Genomic DNA, 15,981 nt, shown 5'->3' on the forward strand with positions numbered 1-15,981 from the left:
TTCCCCGCTCCCTCACTCACCCTTCGCTAACAGTCCATAGGCAGCCCCAAGGCGGAAGGACATGAGGGGCTTAACTGTTTCCCCGCTCCCTCACTCACCCTTCGCTAACAGTCCATAGGCAGCCACAAGGCAGAAGACGTGAGGGGCTTAACTGTTTCCCCGCTCCCTCACTCACCCTTCGCTAACAGTCCATAGGCAACTGCAAGGCAGAAGACGTGAGGGGCTTAACTGTTTCCCCGCTCCCTCACTCACCCTTCGCTAACAGTCCATAGGCAGCCACTAGGCGGAAGACGTGAGGGGCTTAACTGTTTCCCCGCTCCCTCACTCACCCTTCGCTAACAGTCCATAGGCAACCCCAAGGCGGAAGGACGTGAGGGGCTTAAATGTTTCCCCGCTCCCTCACTCACCCTTCGCTAACAGTCCATAGGCAGCCGCAAGGAGGAGGACGTGAGGGGCTTAACTGTTTCCCCGCTCCCTCACTCACCCTTCGCTAACAGTCCATAGGCAGCCCCAAGGCGGAAGGACGTGAGGGGCTTAAATGTTTCCACGCTCCCTCACTCACCCTTCGCTAACAGTCCATAGGCAGCCCCAAGGCGGAAGACGTGAGGGGCTTAAATGTTTCCACGCTCCCTCACTCACCCTTCGCTAACAGTCCATAGGCAGCCCCAAGGCGGAAGACGTGAGGGGCTTAACTGTTTTCCCGCTCCCTCACTCACCCTTCGCTAACAGTCCATAGGCAGCCGCAAGCCGGAAGACGTGAGGGGCTTAACTGTTTCCCCGTTCCCTCACTCACCCTTCGCTAACAGTCCATAGGCAGCCCCAAGGCGGAGGGACGTGAGGGGCTTAAATGTTTCCACGCTCCCTCACTCACCCTTCGCTAGCATTCGTCTCAGCTGCCTGTTGCACATGTTTGTAAACTATTTATGTTCCAAAACAGAGAACCGTCTGCCTCATCTATTAATACACTGGTGGCGCTGGCTTTAGAACCAATACATAATCGTCTATGATGTGTGCGCGGTAGAGTGAACCATAGTTTACGTTTTATGACTGGTAGTCGAAGATGGAGCATTAATCGTCACAGGGACTAGCAGACATGCATTTACTGTACGGTGCAGCAGGATGCAGAGCGTGGGAAGACGAATGAATCCATAGAGAAGAGTTTGCTAATAATTGTCATTCCAACTGGAACAAATTTATCAGCATCGATAGAAACTTACGAGAAACTGTGACGCTGAAGGAATATGTTATGGTTAATTGTAACAGAACTTGCAAAAGATGAAAATCGAATTTCGGGAACCGTTTTTCGCTGTCGCTTTTATATGTTAAGGCCTGTATCGATTTTGCTAGCTCTGTGAAATATAAATTTGTCGATCGTCAGTCTTTAATAGGAATGACCTCTGAAAATCTACTATTCTGGTTTCTCTTCAATAGTGGAAAAGGACTTCAAATGGTTCAAATGGCTCTGAGCACTATGCGACTCAACTGCTGTGATCATAAGTCCCCTAGAACTTAGAACCACTTAAACCTAACTAACCTAAGGACATCACACACATCCATGCCCGAGGCAGGATTCGAACCTGCGACCGTAGCGGTCGTGCGGTTCCAGACTGTAGCGCCTTTAACCGCTCGGCCACTCCGGCCGGCGGAAAAGGACTGCTTTTTCCTGAGTCTAATAATACTTCTTCTGCTTCACTGTTCAAATAGTTACTCCGTCCACCAGATTAGCGGCTACATTTTTTCTTTTTTAAAAAACCGTCGAGCGTTCACATAGTACTGAAAAATCAATTGTGGGGCAGAATATTTGGCAGCTAGATACGCATTTCTCATCTCGACATTGTTTACACGGCCTGCCAGAAGCTGTACTGGGAAATCGGTTCACGAAAACCCATTTCGGGAGCCCATGGAAAAGTGGTAACGGAGATGCGCAAAGTTTCCCATAAAGAACTGTTCGCACAGTAGAATTTGAGGAAATTATGTTGGGTCGTGTGAGAGAGGGTGCTTCGATAAACACTCGACAACACGCCAGTGAAATGCTGTGCTTAGGAGAATACAGTAACGAAAGTGCTTGTAGACCAACTGTTGCACCCTTATATACAACGTATGCAAGAAAGGGGACTAAAAGATTTGAACTCAGAGTTTAGTTCTATCGATGGATTATCCTGTAACGCATATACTGATGATCGTTTGAATATTCGCTGTGAGTCACTGTGAGAAAACACTTGACCGCCTTCTGCACTGTACCCTTGCAACCACCACGGGTGCGCCACCGCACTATTGACACCGATGTCCTATTTTATTCATTTCGACGACTTCCCCTCTTCAGGGGTTTGATATTTGACTACGAGCGTTTCGGGCGCCTTCGTGCGCTAATTTGACACTGTTTTCACCTGAGGATGCTGTTTTAATGAAGCGAAACCGGTTGTGGCAATAAAGAAATCTCCAATTACAGCTGTATTGCGGTTCATTCTACTTTCATTCATTATGAAAGCTGTACTGGCTTCTCACACGGCGCCGTAGAAAGTTTATTGCCACTATTTCCTTGGAAGCACTGATACGCAGAGCATGACTTCTGTTGGAACTAAACACCGCGCTGAAAGTTTCAACAACCTAAACCATCTCGACGTCGGTTTTATATTTTCTTTCGAACATGTTTCCAGTATGCCCGCAAGTTGAGTAACCGAGGACCAAGCTTGGCTCAAGATCAACAGACGTATAACGAGAAACAAACCTCCGTCGAAGTCCACATTATTCACGGCAAAAGAAGGGGGATGAACCCAATGTACTTGCTTGTGATAGCAGAAGTCAATTTAGAAAATTGATGCCATGTGATAACCGTTATGTGTCATTTCGCGGATGAATCTATTTTCACTGAACTTTTTTCCTCGTTTTGTGTACGCATTTCGTCCTCGATATAATGTTGTAATAGATAAAATAAATAACTATAATTTTTACTTTGAATTTCGGGAGATGATCAAAGAATCCAGCTACTGACCCACATTCCACCGTTCTCTGAATGAAACACATTGAAAATACAAATCAAACAAAATACCTGCCGGCAGCGCCATCTGCCTCAGAATTATTTCATGCAAAGTAAGAATAAAATAATTCAGGGACAGGAAAAAGCTAACCTAATTTTGTGAAATAGTGATTGACATAGATATGGCAGTGGATTTGTTTCTCAGTTTTCAGGTTGTGAGGCTCCGGAGGGCAGTATGGCAGTTTCTGTTTGTTGTTGCTCTATTCGCATCATCCACGTGACACGTGCAGTGTATTTTGAGTCTGAAGCCATGGACGTTGAGCAACGTTGTCCTTGTGCGAAACTGGCAGTCTTCAATCTCCCTCGTTCCCCGTGGACTAAACTTAACAGGTTACTCCGTGTAGTCGGAAAAAGTGCTTCGGTTCTGTACTGGTGGGAACTGCTCAAAGTTGACTGACGTTGATTAGTGCTGAAATGGAAACCATGGCGCACACCTTTAGTACGTGCCCTGGTTCAATAGCCGAACTAAATCGAGACAAAGGGGAAGGGTGATGGGTTGGTTATCGACTGGGAGTATATAGGTGGCGGGAATGACCAGTTCCGACATTTGCCTTAGAACCAAAGGAAACCTCCCGAAAACCTTGCTGTGTACCATGGTACTGCTGCTATCTTTAAGTTATTTTGCGAAAATACGTAATATACAAAAAAAGATGGCTTAGTACACGCTCGAGGACTCGTTCATGTGTGTAACTTAGTGAAGACCCGATGTGCTGACTTGAATGGAAGTACTGGACATTCACTTGTGAGACATCGTCAGAGAATGTGAAGTCCTCCAAGTTTGCTGTATTTCAATTTTCTGCTTTATGAACATATTTGTGTTTATGGGAATATATTATCAGTGTAGCATCATATATTAAACAAATAAAATAGTACGGAGAGATTCAGTGCTTACTGGTTTCTATCATTTCTAGTTTTGAAATAATATTAGAAGAACCAGCTACTATAATGCTGGGGTCGATATCAACAATATCCTCATTAATAATCAGTAGCGACTTTTGTATATCATGATGACTGACAGCTTTTAAGTTCCATTTCTTTTGTGGTTTTTAAGAATACGGGGTTTTAAATAAATGTTAAAAAAATCTTAAAAATGCTGTGTCGCTTTGACAAGAGTTTTTCTCTGAGAAATGTCTGTTTTGATTTACATTAGACCGGGTTAATTGATGGCAGTACAACTGGCGTATTCTGTATTCTGTGACAGTAACAAACACAATATATAAGCAATGTTGAGATATTTTACACCGTGTCTTTAAACAATCGTAATTTTCCATATTATGACAGCTGCTACAAATATTTTTTTACTGAACGGGAGAGCAGTACAAAGTCGTATACCCGTTGGTGTCAGGTTGCTGACAGTGCCATGTTTAAGACTTGTAAAATAAATGAAACATTCGGTATTCGACACACGAGCAGTTTCTTAACACCAGTTACGTTTTTAAATAGCCATAATTTACGAGTATTATGACAGCTAGCTATAGATGCTTTTTTACTGAACAGGAGCGCAGTGCAGAATCGTTTATCAGTTGTTGCCAATGTTGCTGACAACGCCATATGCATGACTTGTAAATAGCGGAACACTGGATATTACGACATACGAGCAGGTTATTAACAGCAGTGTTATAGAGTAATCGAAACTCGCACTTGGGAACCGCACAACAATATGAGCGGAGAAATATTAAATACCAGTAAGAGAACTGCCACTTTTACCTGCTTTCCCTTCTAGCGTCTTGCTCTCCGTGTAGAAAGAGGAAATTGGTGGAGTGTGAGCGACGGACACTGTAAGGCTGTGCTAACACGATTTTGTCTGCAGACCACACTCAGAGAAAACCGATGGCCAGGTGCAGGCCTACCCACGTCAGGTGGTCAGCGTACAATGACCAGAATAGTCTCACGGTGTGACGTGGCGGGCAGACCCGTTGCCAAAGCCCTGCCTTGTGCCTCGTGCCACTACCCAAGGCTCTGGCAAGCGCTGGCGCTGCACAAGTCACGCCTCGTCTCTCTCTCTCCCTCCCCCCCCCCCCTCTCTCACACTCTCGTTCTCCCTCTCTCTTTCTCCCCCTCTGTCTCTCTCTCTCCCTCCGACGCTGCCACCAAACAGTACACTAAACGAGGCGCTCTATTTGCAAATTCCGACAGCTTACTGCCTTCGATTCAAATCCTCTGTATTTCTAATAAAGTCAGGCTCGATCTTTTTTGTGGAACTTTCATCAGGAAAAAATTCCTGTCTGCCCTCCTCTGCCCGCTTCACCTATTCCTCAGCTCTTTGTTAACCAGTGGCTACTGTGTGACACCACCTTTTTTGAGTGGACTTCCTAGATTATCAGTATTCTGATACCAGACCCATGACGCTTACTAGTAGCTACTTACCTCTGGCAGCAACCCCTAGTATTCAATATTCTAATTCTCCATGTATCCTGGTTTTGAGATTACCGTCGTTAAAGCACGTTTCTTGTGTGCTCCAGCGTCTATAATCTGTTTTTTTGTTTGTGTTTACATATCCTAGAAAATTTTAGTTTTTGTTGACGGCAAGTGTTGATCGGTCTTCACCATTATGTTCTACTAGCAGAGTACCCGGCATTGTCCGGATGTGTTTCTTTTCCAATCATCTCGTCCTTCCCCCTCTCTCGGTCCTGCTTCTCCAGCCCCAATCTCTGTCCATCTTCTTCCATCTGCTCATTCCCCCTTTCCCTCTATCTCCTCCCCCCTCTATTTCCGTTTCCTCCTCCCCTCTCTCTTTCTTTTCCCCCCTCTCAAAAATGGTTCAAATGGCTCTGAGCACTATGGGACTCAACTGCTGTGGTCATAAGTCCCCTAGAACTCAGAACTACTTAAACCTAACTAACCGAAGGACATCACACACATCCATGCCCGAGGCAGGATTCGAACCTGCGACCGTAGCGGTCGTGCGGTTCCAGACTGTAGCGCCTTTAACCGCTCGGCCACTCCGGCCGGCCCCCCTCTCACTGTCCATCACCTCCTCTCCCCCTCTCTCTCTCCATATTCTCCTCTTTCCCCTGTCTGTCCATCTCCTCCTCTCGCGTCCGCAGCTCGCGGTGTAGTGGCTAGCGTTGCTGCCTGTGTATCACGAGGTCTCGGGTTCGATTCCGGGGCGGGTCTGGGATTCTCTCTGCCCGGGGAATAGATATTTGCATTGTCCTCGTCATTTCATCGTCATTCGATAAAGTGGCATGACTGGACTCTGTCAAGATTGGGAATTTGTACGGGCGTTCATAACCATGCAGTTGAGCTGCCCACAAATCAAATATCATCACCATTATCGTCTCCCATCTCTGTGTCCATTTCCCCCTTCCCCCTCTCTGTCCATCTCCTCCTGCCCCCTGTCTGTGCCAATCTCCTGCTTCCCCCTCGATTTCTGTTCATCTCCTGCTGCCCCCTTCTCTCACCAAGATATTACGCTCGCCCCAACAGGAGGCTGGTGCTTCTGGCCCCCACAGTATTTCTTTCATGTTGTAACTAATACGTCTACCAAATTTGGTTGAAGTCGTTCTAAGGCTTTAGGATGAGCTTTTTACCGGTGACTTCGCCCAGCTACGCACATGTCAAATATATTTCAAATATGTTTAAAATATTTCACATATTTGTGAACGTGTTGCACTTGTATCTCTACCGAATTTTGGCCTGTAGTTTCATTTTCAAGCAACTCTGTGTTTATGAAGTCTTATCTGCTGCACTATGTGCTGTAGAATGTCATAATTTTGCAGGTACATACATCCAGTTGTGTATGTGCCTACATTCTTCAAAACCTTGTGAATTTAGTGAGCAGTAAAGAAATACTAAATTAAAACGTCATGAATTATGAGCTAGTTTTTCAAGCATCTCAGTGCTGATGACGTCATATCTCCTGAACTATGTGTAGTATAATAATATGTTGTTCTAGGTACATTCAGCGGCAGATGTAGATACTGTCTATGAAAAGTGTTGCGAATAGAGTTAGTAGCAAAGAAGTAATACATTTAAATGGCTTGCATGATGCGGCAGTTTTTCACGCACCTCAGTTTGTGACATCATATCTCCTGAACTATGGGCTGTACAACGATATAATTTTTGTGGTACATTGACTGTTGCATCTGAATACTATCTGCAAAACGTGTCTCGAATACAGGCAGTAATAAAGAAATAATAAATTAAAACGTCACGCATCAAGAGGCAGTTTAACTGCATGAACAGTGAACCTGTAGAAGGATAAACTTTTTTCCCTGCATCATTTTACGGATTTCGTCAGCGAGAAACAGTTTCGGTAAGTTTTTATCTACTTTTGTTTTTTTACGTTTATGATGACTGACGGTCGTTCCACATTAGATCGAAATAAAATCGCTGAATGTGAATAACTTGGCGCCAGTTGTATCAGGTCACTAACAAGTGACACCAAGTTATAATCATTCTGCAAATTTATTTCGATCTAGTTTCTTAAAAGTTTGAGATTCTGTGTGACGCCTGTTGCTGTTCTCTAAGTGGTCTCAATATTAAATAATGGATGACCAAAGTATGGGTATTCGCGCGTCGTGGGCCACACAGCTTTCTCACCCAAACCTCTTTGATAAGCGGGTTGTTCTTATACTCACAGCGATCATTTTCAGACAGTAAGTGATACTTTTTCCAGGTCTGGTTGAAACCTGTCCAGTGATTTAGGAGGAGATGTGGAACATACTTTATAGCTTTTCTAATATTTAAGGATGTGACCGACGGCATTACTATGAGACAATTTTCTTACTAAACAAGTCAATTACAAGGAATTCAGTCCGTAATTACGAGTAAGTAAGGGTAGTGTCATGTTCTCTTCTCAGCAAAGGAATTTGTATGCTGCTGACATAACTACTGTAGAAGCTATTGGATGACTACGATGTGGTCAGTAACCTTCGACAGTGAAAACAGAAGTGAAGTGGCAGCGACGTGTGATGTGGCGTATTACTGATGCGGTTGTTGTAAACGCCAGCTTTACCTTCAGCGACCTTAATCTGAGATTAGAATGAATTTGGGGGAGGTTAGAGCTACTGTCATTCCGAGGCTTGTGGGAGTGTCAAAGAGAATGCCAACAACAGAAGAAAATAAAGCACTACGCGCCAGCTGTTACAAATCTTCCGTTCCACGAGCTAAAGAGGCAAATAAAGCAGGACATATGCCAGCAAAGGGAACATCAAGAATGTGTGTATTGTGTAGCACAGTCAGACGCCACACCGTTCTAACCGGAGGAGCCAGACATGTGATGTTGCCCTCTATGTAGGTAGTAGTAAGTCACACGAAGTAATGCGCAATAGAGACCGCTATTAGCAGTTTCCGCCGTTTTCTACATGTTCTTTTGTTGTCAGACATGAAGTTGTGTTTTGCGCAACATTTGTAAATTTTTGCGTCCTACACTTTTAAGTGCGGTATAATATAGCGTGTATCAAAAAGAATCATCCGATTAAAAAAACTTAACTATTATGTTATTTGAGGCAAGTGCGTAAACAACGTTCTGCTGGAAAGAGCAAACTCTCAAGTTTTACATGGCCCCGCCACACTGGTATCTGGAAGCGCGGGAATTTTTAAATCAAAGGAATGCTGAACGATAGATCGGTCGCAGTGGACCACATGATTCAGCCTTACATTACTGGCTCCAAGGTCACCGGACCTGGCTGTATGTGATTATTTCTTGTGAAGGTTTATAAAAGAATCTTTATGTTCCTCCGTTACCAACAACAATGAATGAACTGAGACATCGCATAACAGCATCTGTGGAAGCTGTAACTCAAGACATGCTCGCTGCAGTGTGGGAACAATCTGAATACCGCATTGACGTATGCCATGCATCTCAAGGGGGGCACATTGAACACCTATGAAATGGTATGAAAAAAAAAACTCTTTGAGTTTCCCGTTCATCGAAAAACAAAGTTCATTGTATTATGTTTATTAGTTTCAGAAATATAGACGTGCCAAATCGGATGATTCTTTTTAATACACCCTGTATATTAAAGCTATTTGGATTATAATGTGAAGTCTTCAGAAACAGGACTGTATGGTGAGTAATAACATCCTACATCCTTTTCGAACTATTTACGTAGCAAGCGTACTGTTACCCATACTCCGTCGGTCGTGCACCATCTTGTATCTTGAAAGAGAAAGAAGTTTTCTCACATGAATCATATGATACATATATGATACATACAAAAGAACAAAGTTTTTTCTAATGTCGTAGTAATTTTACCAGTCTTGAAATTGGATATTTGTGTGAGTTTCCAACTTCTATTTAAAAATTTAATTTCTAACTGGTTCTTCATAATACCTCTCCTTGACTTGATTTCCTTATTGAATATTGAGTGTGTAGCATAGTAGTAATGTACTAGATAGAACGATAAACACAGTAATGACATGATTTCCTCGACTGCAATGCTTTTAAATTTCAGTCGAATATTTGTTCCTAGGTACATGACCCTGTTTTCTTATTTGGAAAAGCCTTAATTTTACGGATTAAGTTTTGTACTTTCAGTAAAAGACTGCAGCACATAAAAATGAAATGTCATCATTTAAAAATAAAATAAGAAAATATATTAAACATCTATTATAGAGCTGCGTAGAGGCGGAAGCCTGAAACGTGTACCAAGGTTCTCTCCTACTATTTTGCAGAATACAATAAGGAATTAATAAACTCCTGGCTCCCAGTGGTTTTGGTGTGAAATCACACACAATAAGATACTATAAAATACTTTTCCAGAAATATTTGTCCTTGAACTATCTGATCAAAAGTATCGGAACACCTGTTAGTGCACATTAAAATGGGGTGCGATCAGCCTTCACCTTTATGTCGGTCTGAACACTGCTGAGGACATTTCTAATGAGGGTTTCCGAATGTAGGCGGAGTAACGACAGCGCATTCTTCCTCAAGAGTCGAAATGAGAGCAGTTAGTGATGTTGATCGCCGGGGTCTGGAACGCAGTCGGGGCACCAATTCGTCGCAAAGGTGTTACATTGGGTTCAGGTCACGACTATCGGCAGGGCAGTCCATTTCACGAATGATATTCACAAACCTCATAGATGCTGCGTTATGACAGGGTGCATTGTCACGATGATACACTGACAGAAAAAAACTGCAACACCAAAAAATAATTAATGTAGAGTAATGAAATTTAGGGAATACATTTTGTCTAGGTAACATATGTGAGTGGTTAACATTGCAAGATCACAGGCTAATGGAAGCGTAATGCACATCGCAAACTTGAAATGTTGATGCATTAATAATCGGTGCAACAGCCACAACGTTGAATGCAAGCACGCAGACGTTCATGCGCTGCGTTGCACAGGTGCGGAATGTCAGTTTGCGAGATGGAGTTCCATGCCTGTTGCACTTCGTCGGTCAATACAGGGACGGTTGTGGACAACGCTGGAGTCGTCGTCCGATGATGTCCCATATGTGCTCCATTGGGTACAGATCTGGTCATCGAGCAGGCCAAAGCAACATGTCGACACTCTCCAGAGCGTGTTAGGTTACAACAGCGGTATGTGAGCGAGCGTTATCCGGTTCGAAAACACCTCACTGGAATGCTGTTCATAAATGGCAGCACAACAGGTCGAATCGCCAGACTGACGTACGTACACTCCTGGAAATGGAAAAAAGAACACATTGACACCGGTGTGTCAGACCCACCATACTTGCTCCGGACACTGCGAGAGGGCTGTACAAGCAATGATCACACGCACGGCACAGCGGACACACCAGGAACCGCGGTGCTGGCCGTCGAATGGCGCTAGCTGCGCAGCATTTGTGCACCGCCGCCGTCAGTGTCAGCCAGTTTGCCGTGGCATACGGAGCTCCATCGCAGTCTTTAACACTGGTAGCATGCCGCGACAGCGTGGACGTGAACCGTATGTGCAGTTGACGGACTTTGAGCGAGGGCGTATAGTGGGCATGCGGGAGGCCGGGTGGACGTACCGCCGAATTGCTCAACACGTGGGGCGTGAGGTCTCCACAGTACATCGATGTTGTCGCCAGTGGTCGGCGGAAGGTGCACGTGCCCGTCGACCTGGGACCGGACCGCAGCGACGCACGGATGCACGCCAAGACCGTAGGATCCTACGCAGTGCCGTAGGGGACCGCACCGCCACTTCCCAGCAAATTAGGGACACTGTTGCTCCTGGGGTATCGGCGAGGACCATTCGCAACCGTCTCTATGAAACTGGGCTACGGTCCCGCACACCGTTAGGCCGTCTTCCGCTCACGCCCCAACATCGTGCAGCCCGCCTCCAGTGGTGTCGCGACAGGCGTGAATGGAGGGACGAATGGAGACGTGTCGTCTTCAGCGATGAGAGTCGCTTCTGCCTTGGTGCCAATGATGGTCGTATGCGTGTTTGGCGCCGTGCAGGTGAGCGCCACAATCAGGACTGCATACGACCGAGGCACACAGGGCCAACACCCGGCATCATGGTGTGGGGAGCGATCTCCTACACTGGCCGTACACCACTGGTGATCGTCGAGGGGACACTGAATAGTGCACGGTACATCCAAACCGTCATCGAACCCATCGTTCTACCATTCCAAGACCGGCAAGGGAACTTGCTGTTCCAACAGGACAATGCACGTCCGCATGTATCCCGTGCCACCCAACGTGCTCTAGAAGGTGTAAGTCAACTACCCTAGCCAGCAAGATCTCCGGATCTGTCCCCCATTGAGCATGTTTGGGACTGGATGAAGCGTCGTTCACGCGGTCTGCACGTCCAGCACGAACGCTGGTCCAACTGAGGCGCCAGGTGGAAATGGCATGGCAAGCCGTTCCACAGGACTACATCCAGCATCTCTACGATCGTCTCCATGGGAGAATAGCAGCCTGCATTGCTGCGAAAGGTGGATATACACTGTACTAGTGCCGACATTGTGCATGCTCTGTTGGCTGTGTCTATGTGCCTGTGGTTCTGTCAGTGTGGTCATGTGATGTATCTGACCCCAGGAATGTGTCAATAAAGTTTCCCCTTCCTGGGACAATGAATTCACGGTGTTCTTATTTCAATTTCCAGGAGTGTATTTGCAGTTAGGGTGCGTGGGATAACCACGAGAGTGCTCCTGCCCTCAGGCAAAATCGCACCTCAGACCATAATTCCACGTGTAGGTCCAGTGTGTCTAGCACGCAGACAGGTTGGTAGCCGGCCGGAATGGCCGAGCGGTTCTAGGCGCTACAGTCTGGAACCGCGCGACCGCTACGGTCGCAGATTCGAATCCTGCCACGGGCATGGATGTGTGTGATGTCCTTAGGTTAGTTAGGTTTAAGTAGTTCTAAGTTCTAGGGGACTGATGACCTCAGAAGTTAAGCCCCGTAGTGCTCAGAGCCATTCAGACAGGTTGGTTTCAGGGCCTCAACTGGCCTCTTCCTAACCAACATACGTCCATCACTGGCACCGAGACAGAACCAGCTGTCACCAGAAACCAGAACAGATCCCCACATGCCCTCTAATGAGCTGTGGCTTGACACCAGTGACGTCCCAAATGGTTGTGATGTGGGATCAGTGAAATACACGCTACAGCGCGCCCCACTCAGAGCTGCCCTTGAAGTAGGCTTAAGTGATTTGTAACAGTTCACTGTGTGACTGCAGTGTTGCTGCTGCAGATGCAGTACCATGCACCATTGCCGTACAACGAATATGATGGTCTTCCCTCTCGGTAGTGCCACGTGGCCGTCCAGAGCCCGGTCTTCTCGCGACAGTACATTCTCGTGACCATCGCTGCTAGCAATGATGTGCGATGGCTACATTCCTGCCAAGTCTATCTGCAGGCCCGCAGAAGAAACATCCAACGTCTCATAATCCTGTTACACGATCTCGTTCAAATCAGTGAGGTGCTGGAGTCTTCGTCGCCTTGAAGGCATTCTTGGCTGATATCAACTCACCACCTCCAATCTCAAAGGTAACTTAATGCTCACTACCGCTACAACATGTATTTAAAGCTAACCTGATTTGTATGTTCATAGTATCGCAACTAGTGCCACTCTTCTGCGATTGGCGAGTAATTTTAACAGACACCGTCTTTGAGATGTGGAAACACGCCTAGTAACTTCCGTTTGTTAAAATTAAAATTTAAAACAGTCTTGATCGCAATTTAAAAATTTTTTTTATATTTTTATTGGACTGCTCTTACACGAGCGTCGAGGGTCTACGGATCTCGTCTGGCAGTGTCCATCCATCGCTCCGGAGTCTGAAGATGACTCTATGAAAGAGTCACTCACTCCAATAAAAATAAAAAAAATTTTAAAAATTGCGATCAAGACTGTTTTAAATTTTAATTTTAACAAATTTTAAGATCGCTGACTATGTTTTCAAAAATTTCAGAAATTTTAACTTCCGTTTATCATCGCACATCTGCACAACTGCTTCCTGGTGTTGCGATTTTGTTTTTTTGGTCTCCGAATTATTCCTCTACTGTGTTCAAATACTTCCGCATTTAACTTTTTCTTAAGCACAACAAGGGAACCGCACCTTAACGTCTAAAAAACACCATCTCCTCCGTACTTTACTGTTGGCACTACGTGTGATGGCAAGTAACGTTCGTGATTCACCAAACCGAAACTCTACCATCGGACTGCCACAGGGTACAGCGTGATTCATTACTTCACATCACTCGTCTCCAGTCACCGATTGTCCAGTGGCGTCGTTCTTTACAACGCCTCAAACGTCGGTTAGACGCGACTAAAGAAATGTGTGGATAAGTTGGGTACTGCTCGACCACTATATGTTAGTCTTTTTAACTCCCTACGCACAATCGTTGTGTTAAGTCGACTATTGGTAGCGCACTGGAACTCGCAAGTTCCAGTTTCCATGCCGGCCGGAGTGGCCGAGCTGTTCTAGGCGCTAGAGTCGGGACCCGCGCGACCGCTACGGTCGCAAGTTCGAATGCAGCCTCGGGCATGGATGTGTGTGATGACCTTAGGTTTGTTAGGTTTAAGTAGTTCTGAGTTCTAGGGGACTGATGACCTCAGAAGTTAAGTCCCATAGTGCTCAGAGCCATTTGAACCATTTTGAACCAGTTTCCATACCGGCTTTTTACGACCTTAAGACGCTCTGGAATGTTAGACTGTTCCCGTCCGTCATTAAATGAGGTCTGCCTGATCTTGGTTTAGCTGTGGTTGTTCCTTCGCGTTTCCACTTCACAGCCACTTCACCAAGCGGAGAATTGGGCAGTTAAAGAAGGATCGAAAGGTCTGTCATCGATTTGTTACTCACATGGCATCCAATGACTAGTTTACGTTCAAGTTAATATGTGCTCCTGACCGACCCGATCTGCTATTACTGCACCTCTACTGACAACACCATACTCGTCGCCTCCGTTTATATTTGCGAGCCTGCCTCTCGTGACATCTAACGGTCAATTTCGCATTGCATAAAGGCGTCAGGACACTTTTTATCTTGTAGTATATGTTAATTTCACATACGCTTGATTGAAACTGTGTTTAGAAAATACGTATTTTATGCTGTTAAGAAAACAATAATTGTAATACAGATTTTACGCCGATAGGCAAAAGGATAGCAGACCGTCAGTAACTGATATCTAAGTGAAAAATTTTTCTAAATGAAACAGTCACACTGATCTGTGAGAATATTATGATCACCTACCTAATAGCTAGTACGTCCACCTTTGGCACCGATAACAGCAGCGACGCGTCGTGGCATGGAAGCAATGAGGTCTTGGTAGGTCGCTGGAGGGAGTTGGCACCACATCTGCACCCACAAGTCAACCCATTGCCGTAAGTTCCGGGGAGGGGGGCGATGAGCTGTGACGGAACGTTCAATCACATCCCAGATGAGTTCGATCACGTTCACATCTGGCGAGTTGGGGGCCAGCACATCAATTGGAACTCGACACTGTGTTCCTCGAAACACTCCATCACGCTCCTGGCCTTGTGTCATTATCTTGCTGAAAATGCCACTGCCACTACCGTCGGGAAACATGAACGCCATGAAGGGGTGTACGTAGCCTGCAACCAATGTATGATCCTCCCTGGACGTTATGGTGCTTTACACGAGCACATCTGGACCCATGGGTGCCCACGTGGATATTCCCCATAGCATAATGGAGCCGCCGCCAGCTTGTCTCTGTCCCACAGTACGGCTGTCAAGGAGCTGTTCCCCTGGAAGACAACAGATTCGTGCTCACCATCGGCACGATGAAGAAGGTATTGGGATTCACCAGACCGTGCAGCACTCTGCCACTGCACCAACGTCCAGTGCCGATTGTCACGTGCCGTCCGAAGTGGCCGTGCGGTTCTAGGTGCTGCAGTCTGGAACCGCGAGACCGCTGCGGTCGCAGGTTCGAATCCTGCCTCGGGCATGGATGTGTGTGATGTCCTTAGGTTAGTTAGGTTTAACTAGTTCTAAGTTCTAGGGGACTAATGACCTCAGCAGTTGAGTCCCATAGTGCTCAGAGCCATTTGAACCATTTTTGATTGTCACGTGCCCATTTCATTCGCAATTGCCGGTGTCGTGTTGTTAACATTGACACATGCAGGGGTCGTCGGCCGCGGAGGCCCATCGTTAAGAGCACTATGTGTGTGTGTGTTCAGACACACTTGTACTCCGCCCAGCGTTTAAAGTCTGACGTTAGTTCCGCCACAGTTCGCAGCCTGTGCTGCTTTACCAGTCTGCCCAGCCTACGACGTCCGACGTCTGTAATGACCGGTGACCGCCCAGGCTCACGACGTCTGGACGTGATTTCACCTAGGTTTCGACACGTGTTGAAGACACTCACCACGTCACTCCTCGAATACCCAGCAAGTCGTGCAGTTTCCAAATTGCTCTTGCCAGGCCTCCGGGCCATCAAACTCTGCCCTCGGTCAAACTGGGATAGATCGCGCGCCTTCCCGATTCAGCACGTTCCCTGATACCACATGCACCGTGTTTGTGTCTGACTAGCAGCCATTCCTCGCCAGATGACGTTGCTATCGCCTGGACGGGTTTGTATAGATAGTAGG

The 15,981-nt window shown here is 46.1% G+C and overlaps 1 protein-coding gene across 2 annotated transcripts in view; it reads right to left on the reverse strand.

The window, feature by feature from the left end:
• The window catches only part of LOC126088604 (glycerophosphocholine phosphodiesterase GPCPD1-like), a 272,534-nt gene extending 267,621 nt beyond the window's left edge, over positions 1-4,913 (reverse strand). For both annotated transcript variants that reach the window (XM_049906819.1, XM_049906816.1), the window contains exon 1: positions 4,745-4,913. The gene's annotated coding sequence lies outside the window, so the exon portion shown is untranslated. The remainder of the gene's footprint in view (positions 1-4,744) is intronic.
• Positions 4,914-15,981: the final 11,068 nt, after the last annotated feature.

The sequence above is a fragment of the Schistocerca cancellata genome, chromosome 6 (genome assembly GCF_023864275.1).
Source record: "Schistocerca cancellata isolate TAMUIC-IGC-003103 chromosome 6, iqSchCanc2.1, whole genome shotgun sequence".
In the NCBI taxonomy this organism is placed as follows: domain Eukaryota; kingdom Metazoa; phylum Arthropoda; class Insecta; order Orthoptera; family Acrididae; genus Schistocerca; species Schistocerca cancellata.